General features: G+C 38.3%; 1 protein-coding gene across 5 annotated transcripts in view; it reads left to right on the forward strand.

The window, feature by feature from the left end:
• LOC105838785 (transient receptor potential-gamma protein) overlaps nucleotides 1-13,657 on the forward strand; it is an 89,407-nt gene that overhangs the window by 16,609 nt on the left and 59,141 nt on the right. For 4 of the 5 annotated variants that reach the window (XM_028190053.2, XM_036291313.1, XM_028190054.2 and 1 more), the window contains one exon: nucleotides 4,925-4,978. The exons of the other annotated variant lie outside the window; for it this stretch is intronic. The gene's annotated coding sequence lies outside the window, so the exon portion shown is untranslated. The remainder of the gene's footprint in view (nucleotides 1-4,924; nucleotides 4,979-13,657) is intronic. 5 annotated transcript variants of the gene reach the window in all.

Raw genomic sequence — 13,657 nt, forward strand, 5'->3', positions numbered from 1 at the left:
ATCGCGCCCTATATACTATTCTGCGTGGATTATTCTGTAATTGCCATATTTCATCGTGGAACTTCAAAGTCGAGGCCACATAAAAGGCATGGATCAACAGCATCTTGTTTTCATAATGAAACAAAAATTGAGTCTGCATTTATTTATTTATTATTTGCATCTCGTAAAAATATGTAAATCCAAACGCATAAATTACGTACAATAATATCTGCATGGTGTGTTGTACGTGTGTTTGTGATGTTTCGTTGTGAATTGTGAATTACGTGTTATAAACGTAATTAATTGTATACGTGCGTATTTCTTTTAATAATTAAATTGTCCTGGTAGTAAAATTAATAATTATTTATCGAGCTTTATATACCCGATCGCCTCTAAATCTATATCTATGTAACGAATCGTACGCGACTTGTTGCTCCGAAGTCTGTCCAACAGAATAACCAACGAAATTATTCGTTCGATCGGTGAATTCGTAAATAGAACAGACATATTGTTAGCGAGTCTCATTCTGAATTAGTCCTCTGTTTTCGGTTTAAGTATTATTTGAAACATGTGTATTTTGCAGTGGTTTTATTGTATTTTATAGCATCACATGCTCCATTGTCTAGAAACTCTAGAAAAAGAGGCAATTATCATATCTTTCAAAGATACGTTTTATAATGTTTTCCAAAAGACTTCACGTGTTTCCAGCGTACGTTTATTTTGACGACACGATTTCGGTTAACAAAAGATTGCAGTTGATTTTATAGAAGAAGTTCGCGCGAGCACGCAAGAGCTTTGGAAACTTCAGACATTCGCCACTATTCAATTCAGAGAAAATGGAAATCTTTCGTTTCGTAGATTCGCGTTTCTATTTTCACCGATATTTGCTCAACCGCGTGAATGCGCGTGCCTATCAATATCGACAACACAGGAAGATGAATATCGACGAGTGCGTTGTTGAAGAAATAAATGGCAAACAGACGGCTGTGTTATTTGTCATAAAATGTAAAGGACGTTATACTATTTAACGTGTGAAATCACAGATATATCGTATATAAGACATACGAAAATTAAAATATATCACTTGAGTCAGGGAATTGCATCTCGCGTCTCTCAATATAAAATATCGCCGCGTTTTCGTAACGGTAGAGAAAGTCAGTATGAAAATGGATGCAATAAATCTGTTCTATAACACTAGTCTTTTTTTTTCCCCTCGAATGTATGAGATTTTGCGACACTGTCTGACGCGAGGAATTCAGGGTGCAACCCGTTCAATGATCAGATCGGACCGACGTGCCTTTGATTTCCTCAGTCTCCGATATCTCCTTCCCGATTCTGTTCTTGACTGAAGAAGATACCGTCGCACCGGATATTAACAGAATTCTCTCTCTTGATCTGCGAATGTCAAGTGCGATAGGTGTACGAATCGACGTCTAAATCGGAACTCGAAATGCAAAGGAACGCTTGAGAATGCATTTCAACGTGCACGTCGCGCTTACGCAGCCAACCGTTAAATAACTGTCCGTTTTTATATTCCAAACCGAAAGATAGATTACGTTAATACAACTCAAAAATTTAATCTCCCTTTTGGATTGAAAAATAAAAGAGAACTTGCAGCGTAACGTATTTGCAATACGTATTGCAACATGGTGAATGCGCATCTGTCGTGGGAAAAAAAAAAGAGAAATGCAAAAGTTGTTAAATTTGCGGAGTCATCGTTCGCTTAATTAAATCCTCAAAATCTAATCTCGGACGCCTGTCCCCAGCCGCTCGCATCGGTTTTTTCCCCCTCTTTCTCCCTTCGCTATTCCGTCGCTAATCCCGTCTCGTTAATTACACGAAATTGGAACCGACAAGCGAACGAACGAGAAAATTTTATTGCGTACCGTTCGTCTCTTTGCGGAAAATCCCCTCCCCCTCCCCCATTTTTTCGAGAGCGAAATATCGATAGGCCCATCGAGTTTGACGTTCCGCGCGGAGAGCAAACTTACAGAAATAGAATATAATACACGACGTCGGCGTAAATAGAGTCTCCGATCTCTCGCATGACACGCCGTTACCGAAGTTGGATAATAATCTCTATAACAAACACACGTATACACAGGAACCGCCGCCCACATCGTCTTTATGCGGTAATCGCTCATTTAATATCCATCCAGGGAGAATCTGATCCTCGCGCCGAGAACAAAAAGACGTCATTGCTTCTCTACTTTGAACTGTGCAGCGGTTTTGTAACTAACATATAGCGGAACGTGTACAAGATAAGACAACTTGCTCCCGAAGGCCAATCCTATCTTGAACGGAGGAAAGGCAGTGATCCAGAAATAGAGACAATAATCGCGTTTCTCACGATAACGTTAAAATATATAGAAGATCTTATTAATTTTTACGCGTGTAAATTCAACATTATATATATATAAATAAAATTCCAAATGATTTATTGACATAAAAATTAATATACCGCACGCGCAGAACCTAACGTGCGCTTAATTTTCGTTATTTAACGAATACCGCGGTAAAATTAAAAGTAGGAGTAAGGCGTCGCGGTGCCGTTCTCGCGTCTCTGGGCGCGCGGCAATTTGCAAAGTTTGCTCGGCACAGTCAACGCGAACTTCGTAAGGATCCCTCGGAAGCGCGCGCGGATTGCGTTCCGTTGGTGTTCCGACGATCTAAATATGATTCCACGCGTTAAAGAGGCAGGAAGTTCCGAGGGGCTGATTTATTTGCCATGATAATCCAGCGAACTCGGGCGTTTCTCAGCTCGTAGCTCGTACCGTGGCACTAATGAACGACGCGACGGTTTAGGCTAGGTGTATTTGCTTTGGAGTATTGACGAGCCTCGTATGCCAGCAAAAACCCTCAAGGTTGCTCTACGATTCTCGCGCTCTCGGAGAGATCCGGCGCGCCCGGTGCGGTCCAATATAAATGTTTGATCGAACGCTAGGATTCTCTCCCAGCTGGACAGAGTAACTCGCCAGACAAATATTGCCTTCCCCCCCGGCAAAGCCTTCGAGAAACTGTGTATTCTTTGCGCATACAAGAATCTAGGACTTAACCCTATTGCCGTTAGAAAAACAATTCATCATAGAGCGTTTATGTGTCTGTCTTTGAACGTGCCCTCGTTTGTTAAACCTGTTCTTCTGAAACGTAAGGTGGTTTTCGAATTACGACATATGTGCGAAAAGTTTCTCCTTAGTAAATGATATTGGATAATAATTGAAATAATTTGAGGAAGCAGATGTGAAAAATGCAAATTGAAATGTTTACGTGTAATTTTCGAAAAAAATACAAGTTTAATATTAATTTATATTATTTATGTGTAAATATATATATGTATTATAAATAATTTTATTTATGCAGAATATTGTTAATCGAATAATTTTAAACTTTCCATTTTTATCTTTCTGTGCTTACGAGCATTTTTTTTTAAGTTTCTACAATCACAATATACAAAAGTAATAGCAGATACAGAACCGCTATGCAAAAATATGTTAAAATATCATCTACTTTCATCGAGGGACAACGAGAATTGTGTTATCCGTTATGTGTCAATATTTTTAAACAAAACTGTTCCATGGGAATTCTCCCACTTGATTAGTTCTCACGTAAATGCGGCCTTTGGCGCTGCTCATGAATTCGGCAACAGCTGCAAGCAATCCACGAGTTTGTATACACCTCGATCTCGCTTGGAATTTCGGTCTCTTGAAGATGAGACCATTGTGTCGTGAAAGATAGTCATAACAGTAGAGACAGCTCGCCAATCGAGAATCCGAGAGAATCGGCATTTTAGAGACGCTTTTCGGAGGCCACCTCGTCAATCGGGAGGTCCAAAGTTCGTAAATGAATGCAAACGAACCACGAAGTTTCTTCAGCGAGACTTTCCAGTGGATAGTGGAGATGTAGGTACTTGTGGTTTGCGGACATATAAAGTAACGACAAGCTCCAGCTTGTGGTCGTGTTTGCGCTTTGCGTGCTCTATTATTCTGGTTGAACTTAAAGAGAAATAGTAAACGCAAGTCCCTCGAGACACGCGTTAGATTCTTGGAACGTATTATTCAAACAGTTTTACGTAAAAAGATCGCGGGATAAAGGCAGAATTGTTGCACGGTGAAAATTAGGCTTTCGATAAAAAAAAAAGTTAAAATACATAAAAAGTAAAATAAAATATGTTTCTTGGCACCAACAAAGTCAGAGCGCTTATACATGTATACGATGTGACAGTTTAACTTTAATTCAATTTGATTCCTTATTTGACCGTTGTTTCTGGATTAAATTTGATCTTAAATGCCTCACAGTTTTACATACAGTTTTGTATCCTGGCCCAAACGATAAAATTTGATTTTATTATAATCGCGATTGGATAGCACTGAAGAAGACTCGAAATGTGAGTCGAAACATTTGTGGACTTAATGTACATACAATTTTATTGCGTCCACGTTGCACATTTGTATCTTTTATTTAACTGTGTTTATGTTGCAACGTTAGATGTTTATTCAATAAATTTTTGCACAATTACATCTAGTGCTGGCTCTTATTTTCTCTTAACGTTTTTAAAATAATTTTTTTTTTAATTATTGAATGTAAGAGATTGTTTTTATATGTAAAATTTTAAAACATTTTTATGTGTATAAGTAGAAAAGAATCTAATAGTATTTTTACGCGTATTCCAAGAAAAATCTCTTTTATAATCTCATTCAAATGTAGGAAATTTTGACGATGAAGAAAAATTAAAAATCAAACGTTTTCCAGCTTTATGTAAGAAAAAGGTTAAATGTAAAAAGCAGAGTCCCGCGAGTTTTTAAAAGCAGCATTTTACGTAGTGCTTTGACTCGAGATAGTATCTATGTCGTAATTGGCTACTTCGTGACACACGCTGTCGGTCGCACGCTCTTAATTACACAAGTGGTCTGCGTACTAATTACGATTACGACTCTCTGTGTTCTAGGTGAGGCGAGGACGTGAGGGTTGATCCGATGAATGGGGCCGAGCTCTGACAAAGGTATTGTCTAGAAATAATTTCGGGGGGTACGCGTATAAAGGAAAGAGCGTGATTAATTCTTCAGAGGTAAGGGTCGTACTGAGTGAAAGATCTCACGAGCTCTCTTATCTCTTGGACAATATTCTTTTTAGAAGAATGATTTTCTCCGCTTAAAATTTGAGGTATCTACGTAACGTATATCTTTGTCTTCGTGAAAATTGTTTCTTTAATAAAAAGTGCAATAACCTTAAAGATACATTACATTACAAGTCGAGTAAATTTTTTTTTTCAAACAAAGCTAAGTTGCAATGCATACACATAAGTAATGGATATTATTATGTATTTTATGTAATATTAAAGTTTTATATAATCTGTAATTTTTGCTGGGAAATGGGAAAGATATTCTACTGAATTTATTTAAAAATTCGCGTTTATTATTGTACGAGATATCTAGAAAGGTCGGGACCAAACTTATGCAACGTATTATAGAAGTCGAGTAAGTGAAAAAATTTACATAAATTTATTCCCATAAATGCTTTATTCAAGATAGAAAAAATAAAAAAAATTAGCAGTTACAATAATTATAATAAATATAATCTTTCTTACAAAAAAATCTTTCTTACAAGAAAGAATGCAGCCTTCTATTCGTCGAATTAATGACTGTCAAACTCTTTCGAATATTCTTCGAATATTTTATGTTCATTGAATTTATCTTATCTATCTACGATACTTGAGGATTAGATTCGTGAAAAGCAAAAATTAAAGGTAAAATTCTATGTTTTTATTCGGCACAATGTCTTGAGTGGAATCTCGGTGGAATTTTCTCAAAGATTCGCGAATCAAGAATTTCAAGATCGCCTTTCGCAATTATTGGCGCGCAGATATCGATCGCCAAAGAACAAGGTGAAATTATTTTACCGTTTGAATTACGGGTCGTTCGATTAACTGGAATTTCCACTGCTGCGCCGTCGGGAATTTGTTCGACTTGGTTCATGGTTGTCGAACGTCACTCGCAACGGTTGTCGATAAATCTTAATCTATGGAGTTAGTGGACTTGTGCAGCAAAAAGCTATTCGGACAACGTTAACCTAATCCTTTAAACTTCCGCAGATCGTAAATCGCTACTAAAAAAGCGCGGCTCTCAAAGCTACTAAAAAATGTTCTATACTTCTGTCTTTAATTTATATTTTCTTTTGATATTTTATATCAGAGTTATTTTATAGACATTTCATACGCCTAAAAAAACAATTTATATCTTTAAAAAAACGTCTCATTTATTTAAATTCTTGACATTTCCATACTTTTTCTCCGTTATGTATGCACGACGCATAAGAATTATAAGAATATATAAGAATATTCTTTGTAACTCATATGTGTACAGTGCATATTTACAATTTATATATATATATATATATACAGTGTAGAAGAATATTCTTCACTATAAAATTAACGAGGTTTCGAAACATATTTGCTGCGCTGTCGCAATGTGCATACGTGTGCGTGTGTGTTTGAAACAAAACGCCCCTCACGAATTGCAATGCAGATTTCGAGACATTCCCTCGGGGTGGCGTATGCAAGTTTCGCAAATTCGGTCGTTTGTCCCGCAACACCCGTGGAACACATATTCTCCTAAGAGCTCGGGATGCGTAGGTTTCATGTCGGGACGGTATTTACACTGACTTGCACGCAAAGTACCCATATCCAAGGCGCTGCTGTAGGATCCTTCGGTCACGGTAGATTTCCAGCTTGCTCTCGCTTCCGCCACTACGAAAGAACGGGAAGTGGCTCTTCTTCTCCCTCCCTCCCTTCGTTCCTCCTTTCAGCCGCAATTCTTATCTGTTTTCTTTCATCCGGCCGTAATGCACAGCATCTTTTCGAGAGAGAGAGCGGAGAAACCCGAGATGCGCTTAGGAATATGAGGTCGACGCGTGAAATTAATGCGAAATTCGTTCCGAGGGAAATGGGATGGGAGAACGAGTGAGAACACGAAAGCATTACCGCGATCGATGTAACGATCGAAAGGCGGTTTGCGCAGAGAGACATTTGATACCGGCCGAAGCCGCGCGCTTCCGCTGTAGAAATTTTCAAGTATTTGCCTCCGCTTTTCCTCCGGCGGCGAGCAGGATGATCGAGGATAGAAAGCGATTCCGTCAATTACGTAAACGACAAAGCGACGATCGTTCGGGCGAAGTGCAAATGCCTCCCCGAGACGACGCGCGTTTCGTATTAAAACGCGGCAAAGGGACAAAGGGCACGAGGAAGAAATTAGTTCGAGGTGAAATTATCGAGAACGCGAGCGTTCGAGAGATCGCTTACATCACTCACTTTAAGTGCTTCTTCTTCTTCTTCTTCTTCTCCTCTGCTGTCCGCGTTTGTTTTCGCTCTCTCGCGATCCTCGATCAGCGCCGTCGGCGAGTCAACAAAATCTCACGTTTTAGCTATAAGTTTCCAATGTCCTTCTTTTCTTTTTTTTTCTTCGACTGTCCACTTTGTCCGTTGAACATCTCGCAGCAAAAGCCCGACTTTTTCTCCGGTATTTCGTCGGACACATTAATTGAGATCGGCTCGAGTGCCGGTTTAATAGGAAAATGACGGAGAGAGAGAGAGGGAGACGAATGTCCGCGTGGTAAAAATTTCTTTATAAGAATGCCCGTGTCCGAGCCAGCGCGGACCGTTCGTATAATTTTAAAAGAAGTTCTCTAAAAGCCATTTTTATACGTCCGTAAAAGCACTCTTGGTGCCACGTCCTAAAAGACTTCGTGATATTCCATACATATACCGCGTTACGATTTAAGGCGCAGTTTTCGCGTTCCCGGCGTGGCCAGAATGGATACTCCACGCGTCGTCGTTTTATTTCGTCACTTTGCAAAACTACAAGACGTCTGCTTTCGGGGAAGAGAAATTTATTCAAAGATACGCGGCTTTTGTTATACCTATTTCCATCAACGAGTGTGAGAAGGACTATGTATTTTCAATTCCCGGGTGCTCTCTACCGAACTATCGATTCCACGATATTGAAACGTAACTTCGAAACTATCGATCATCCGATATCTGTAACGAATTCAACTTTTTATTGCGTAGGTTTGCCATTGCAATATTACAACTCTGTCTCACACCCGTTTACTGCGAATCGATATTTCTTTAATTATTATTTATCGTTATAATTTGTCACATGTATCAAATTAACGCAGATCCGTCACGTTAATCCGCTTAACAAAAGCCACGTCAATCTGGATATCTCGAAACGTTATAAATATTAATAAGCCGGATGAAATGTTCTCTTCGTATCGCTGCAAGATTGGATGAAGTAGACGTCGCTTTAAGGGATCTAAGAAAGAAGTCGCATTAAAAATGAAGGGAGAATGAACGAGATGAGCGGGAAAAACGAACTAAAAACAGCAAGCAGATATCTGCTTTATCCTGAACTCGATGCTCTTCTTGCGCGCTCTTGAAACGTTTCGGTAGGCAAAGTCTCGAGCGGAGATTCTAGACATTCCCTCGTTTTATGCGATTCACTTCCGGTGGAAGCACCGGTCGCGCGCTATAGTCCACGGCATTTGGCGCGCGACGGAGGAACCGACTTGGAATCGGGTGCCGCATTCATTAGCATTTATAAACAGCCGTGAATTTTGCGTTTGCTTAAACTTACTGTTCGTTCGTTATCACCGAGACGAGCAATTTAGCAAGATCGCTAAAAGATCGAGACTAGTTTGTGTGCGGCACTTCGAATGAATTGAATTTAAAAAGCCAATGAAAGACAAGCAGGCGAGAAATTTCTTAGGGCAGGGATCATCGTATTGAAACAACAAAGAGGCGAACCTGTGCGTTATTTCCATTTTAAATTATAAGTAAGTCGAGCGTTTGCGGTAAAGTGTGTAGAATTCCATTTTTCTACTTGATGAAGGTTTATACAGTATAAATATAAACTCGCGAACCGATCACCTCGCCGCGCTGCTTTACTTTTCTCGTTTCTCTCTCTCTCTCTCTCTTTCTTTCTCTGCTGACTTTTCTCGCATTTTTCCTTCTACGTATATTTACCTTAGTTCTTTTTTTAATAGCAGAAGGGAGTATAAAAGCGCTTATTTGATTCTTTTTACAATCGTAGCGATCTATAGTGTTATATATATATATATGTTCCTTTATGTGAAAAGATAAAGTGGATTGCTACGATAAAACTATTATTAATTATTTTCTACAAAATTATTACTCGAATTCCAGCATTTGGCAATAAATAAAATTAATTGATTTGACTCCGTGGGTGTGTGTGTGTGTGTGTGCGCGTGTGTGTAGGAAAATATAGATAAAGATAAATGGATTCAATACGATCACGCGTACTTGTTTACTACATAAAAAATCGCTGAGTAAAATTGTTGGAATTCTCGCGTTGACATGTGATCACATAGTTGCGCTAACGGATTTCTGAATCGTAAATATTTTTTTATCGCAAATATCTAGTTTTATCAAAATGTTAGAGATTGCTTGTTATAATGCAAATTGGAGCATTTATGGCTTTCTAAATAAGCTCGTATTTTTATTCAGTTAACATACGTATTTAGATTAGAAAGAATTTATAAAAAAATTTAAATATTTGCTTATTATTATCGTTATCACACGTTATGTTTGCATCCATATCGATATTAGCTTTATTTAGTTGTAAAATTTGTCAGATTATTTATTACAGTAATATTTTTTATCTCGTATTACACGATTGCACATAGAAAGTAAAAAAAAGTATGCAGTTTAGACAAGACAATTTAAAAATCCAATGCAGGAAATGTACAGAATTATAGATGTATATCTTTTTAATTAATTGTGTGTGAAACATTTTTTATACTGTTAATTAATCACATATGTACACGAAAAAGTGTTACGATCGAAATACTTGAAACACACACATTAATGCGCTAGTTGAGTACACTTAATGAAAAGACCGCGTGTGTAGATCGAAGAACGAAACAGCTGGAAAAATATCCGAGTCTGCTGCCGGGCGGTCTTGTATTTGTTTTTGTAACGCTGAATCAACATCTGAGGCGCGAATTTTCGCCGGAATCAGCGATTTATCCGTGGTGGCTTCGTAAAAGGGAAAGCACATCGAGCTTTCTCGATGCTCCCGTGAGAATACGCAAGAAGTTTGCACTTTTTTTTCTTTTCGCTCTCCTTTTGCACAACCTCTTTTCTTTCTTTTTATTTCCTTTTATTTAACACATCCTTCCTTTGTGCGAAACGAGCTTGCGGGTGTTGATCACACGAAAGCTTTCCTGCAGAAACTCGCAAACAGAGATCAAGAGAAAGTCGTGATCCGGTAATATTTCGCGCGCAATTGCATTTTCTATCATTGTTTGCGGCAATTTCAGCATACCGATTTAAAACTGAATCTTTTTAAGCTTGCTTTATGTGAAAACTATTGGAATACGTCCGGCTTAGTTTATTGTGAATAAAATTTCGTATTTCTGTACTATTGACAGTCGAATTCGCTGCTTCGCGGAAAGCGAACACATCAAATGCAAGGAACGTGAAAAAAATAACAAAAAGAAAAAGGATTAACTTAATTCAGAATATTAATTTCTAATCTCTAAGACTCGGTCGCAAAAATTTATACAAAAATCTACTGATTATATATTAAATATATACAGGATTAATTAAAATAACCATCGTATTTGTATCATACCATTTGTATTATAGATAATGCATTTAATATATGAGTGATACACACATACACACACACACACACATATAATAACCATGCTGGTAGATAGCAAAACTTTTGAAGTTTTGTTTCAAGTTTTACTTTATTCACAAGGGAACACAACCAAGTATCTCCCTCCGATTTTAATAAACTTTGGATATAGAAATACAGACAAAAATGAGAGACACGTATTTCTTTATAAGTGCGTTAAGGGGATGAAATATCTTTTAAAAAAAATTGTTTTTTTTTTTTAACGAATATTGTCGAAAAAAATGTTTTAAATAAAAGTTGAATAGTTTCAAAACTACATTTTAATAGTGTTAAAATTTTTATTTTTTTTAACTTTTTTATATTTTCACTTATAAGTTTTTTTTAAAGCTTTATTAAAAAGTACTCTTGAAACTGGTAGCTTACTCGTTTGCAGGATGGCGTGTGTAAAAAAAAAAGTTTTTTTGTATCTTCAAATTTTATCAAAGTCAGTCCATTATCAATATCCAGTGGTACTTTCGTATATAATTTGAGAAGGATCCATCCTGCGACAATTTCATTCGGAGGTGATATGCCTGAAATAAGAAAACAAATTGTCTGTGAAAGGAAAACACTATCAGAGTTTTGCTATTCACTAATTTGGCTGTAATTGTTTGTTAAATGCACAATCGACATAAAATTGATAAAACTATTATTTTTTGAATAATTTTGTTTATTTTTTTTATAGATGATGAATTAATTTAATGTGCAATTTGCTATATTATCACAAGGGATTTAACCAACATACACAAAACGATCTAGAAGACAATACGTGCCCAGTAAAGTAGTTTCTATTTATTTTAGGGATTAGAACGACATTGCGCTCAATCTCAAGTTTTATCACAATACTTAATACAGAATATTTTAATGAGAAACGCGTAATCTACTTTCAAGAAAGGCTTTATTACGGAATCGGATAACGGAAAACATCTAGGCACAATCGCGTTTCTCACAGTCACGCGTAAGAAACTCCTTGGGATCTTAGTAAATTGTAATTCGCGTAATTTCACGACGCCCCGTGAATATTAAAGGCAAGAAGATCTCGCGCGGCGCGAGATTTCGCGGAAGTCGCAGATGCATCCGCGCGGATGCGGCACGTAGCGTTCCCCGCCGGGAAAAAGTTGGAGCTTCACCCAACGGGGTGAGCGCGAAGACGTTGCGACGAAGGAATTTTCCCCCGCGCTCCGGGAAGTGAACTTTGTCCGTACTTGCCACCTTGATAAATCGGTCCGGGAAGTGTAATTCCGTATACGCGGTCGCAATATTCACGATGTTCGCGTTTTTTATTTCGACGCTTTCCGGAAGCTTCCATATGGGAGCGCTTCTGGGGAGAAATGATATACGCATTCTAACCGAACTTAAAGTTGTGTGCGTATCATTGAAAGCAATATATAATAGTATATAATAGTTTTTGTGGGTAAAAGTTTGGGTAACAATTAAAAAATTTAAATTCTCTCTTTTATCTCTCATTTGTTAAACGTTGCTACAACCCGGAGCTCATTTACGTATGCATGAAGTAATGATAAAAACGGGCGATTACTCTCGAAATTATTCACACTTTCTCCCCCCCGGGATACGGTTTCACGCGGAAGAGCGTCGCGAAATGACGTGCGCCACGGAAATTCGGAGTTTTTTCTTTGCATTCTTGAACAATTTTCAACGCCTATACAGAGAACCGTTATTAATCCGATTTTTGTCGGGAATCCGATTAAAAACTCCCGACATCGACGTACCGGGGGCACTCTGATACGATTTGCGAAACACGCCTGTAAAGCCCCCGACGTCGTAAATGAACGCTCGAATGACGAACGCTAAATCGCCGGCAATTAAACCGCTCTCCCGTACGCGTTTCGCCGCTGTTTTTTACAATACCGTTTTGAAGCACTTTATGAACTCGATAAATTCGCTCGCGACGCAAAAGACAGAATGAAAACTCGCCGCGCGACAGCGAAAAGCGCAATTAATTATCCCGCGAATAAACTCCGTATGTACAATTGTATACGATCGTGCAATTGTGTAAAATTATTTCTGCCACAAAACTGTCAGGCTCGTCCGTGCGATCCGCTTGAAACGTTACACACATTTCTGTGCCCCCTTTTTTTTTTTGTTTCACTTTGCATATTGAGCATCAAATATGTCCGGGTCGGACTAGGTCGGATGCATTTCGCATACGGGCCGCTGAAAAGAGTGTCATTTCATGTGCCACCGCGAGCTTTTCGCGTATTACAGCTGACGTCGATATTTTGATACCAGCTTTATTGCTAATTCGCCGATCTCCAAAACCGACCGGCTCCACGGCCGCGCGTATAAATAGTCGGAGTGTGTGTTCCGTCTTTTCCCTCGGGCTTAGCCGCTTGCCACGATGCGCGCACGCCGCGGTGTGCGTATGTCGATTTAATATGGGATTTGCGGTGAATTGCTCCCCGAGTTCTCTCGCGGTACACGTAACGCAAAATTTTACGACCTCGCGCGCCAACCTGTAAAATTGCATCCGGCGATGTGAACAGCTGATACATTTCAATTTCTGCGTAGCTTTGCCCGCTTAATTAATTGACGTGTCGAAGATAAGAGCTCTCCGGCAAGACGATAATTTTGACAATCTTAATTTTTATGTTAAATAAACGATTGAAAGATTATTTATAATGTTATAATTCAAGATTCAATAAGCACACTTTTCTGTTTCTTTATAAAAGTTTTTCATATAAAAAATCAAACAGTCGGAGCGCAAGAAAGAAAGGTTAACGTTGCGATTATCAAAAGGAGGCGGAAAGTGCAAACAAAATTAGATTAATATTGAATGACTTTAATTAAGCAACAATTAATTAATATTCAATTACATTTGTGCTGTCGCGTCGAGATAACGGTCCGTTTTTAAAACGCGCCTTTTTTGTCATTCTATTCTTCGTTTTACGTCTCTAATAAGATAAAGAAGGAAAAAAAAGGTGCGCTTTTAAATGCACTTTTTTAAACGCGTTCTAAATACCAAC

The sequence above is a fragment of the Monomorium pharaonis genome, chromosome 8 (assembly GCF_013373865.1).
Source record: "Monomorium pharaonis isolate MP-MQ-018 chromosome 8, ASM1337386v2, whole genome shotgun sequence".
Classification (NCBI taxonomy): domain Eukaryota; kingdom Metazoa; phylum Arthropoda; class Insecta; order Hymenoptera; family Formicidae; genus Monomorium; species Monomorium pharaonis.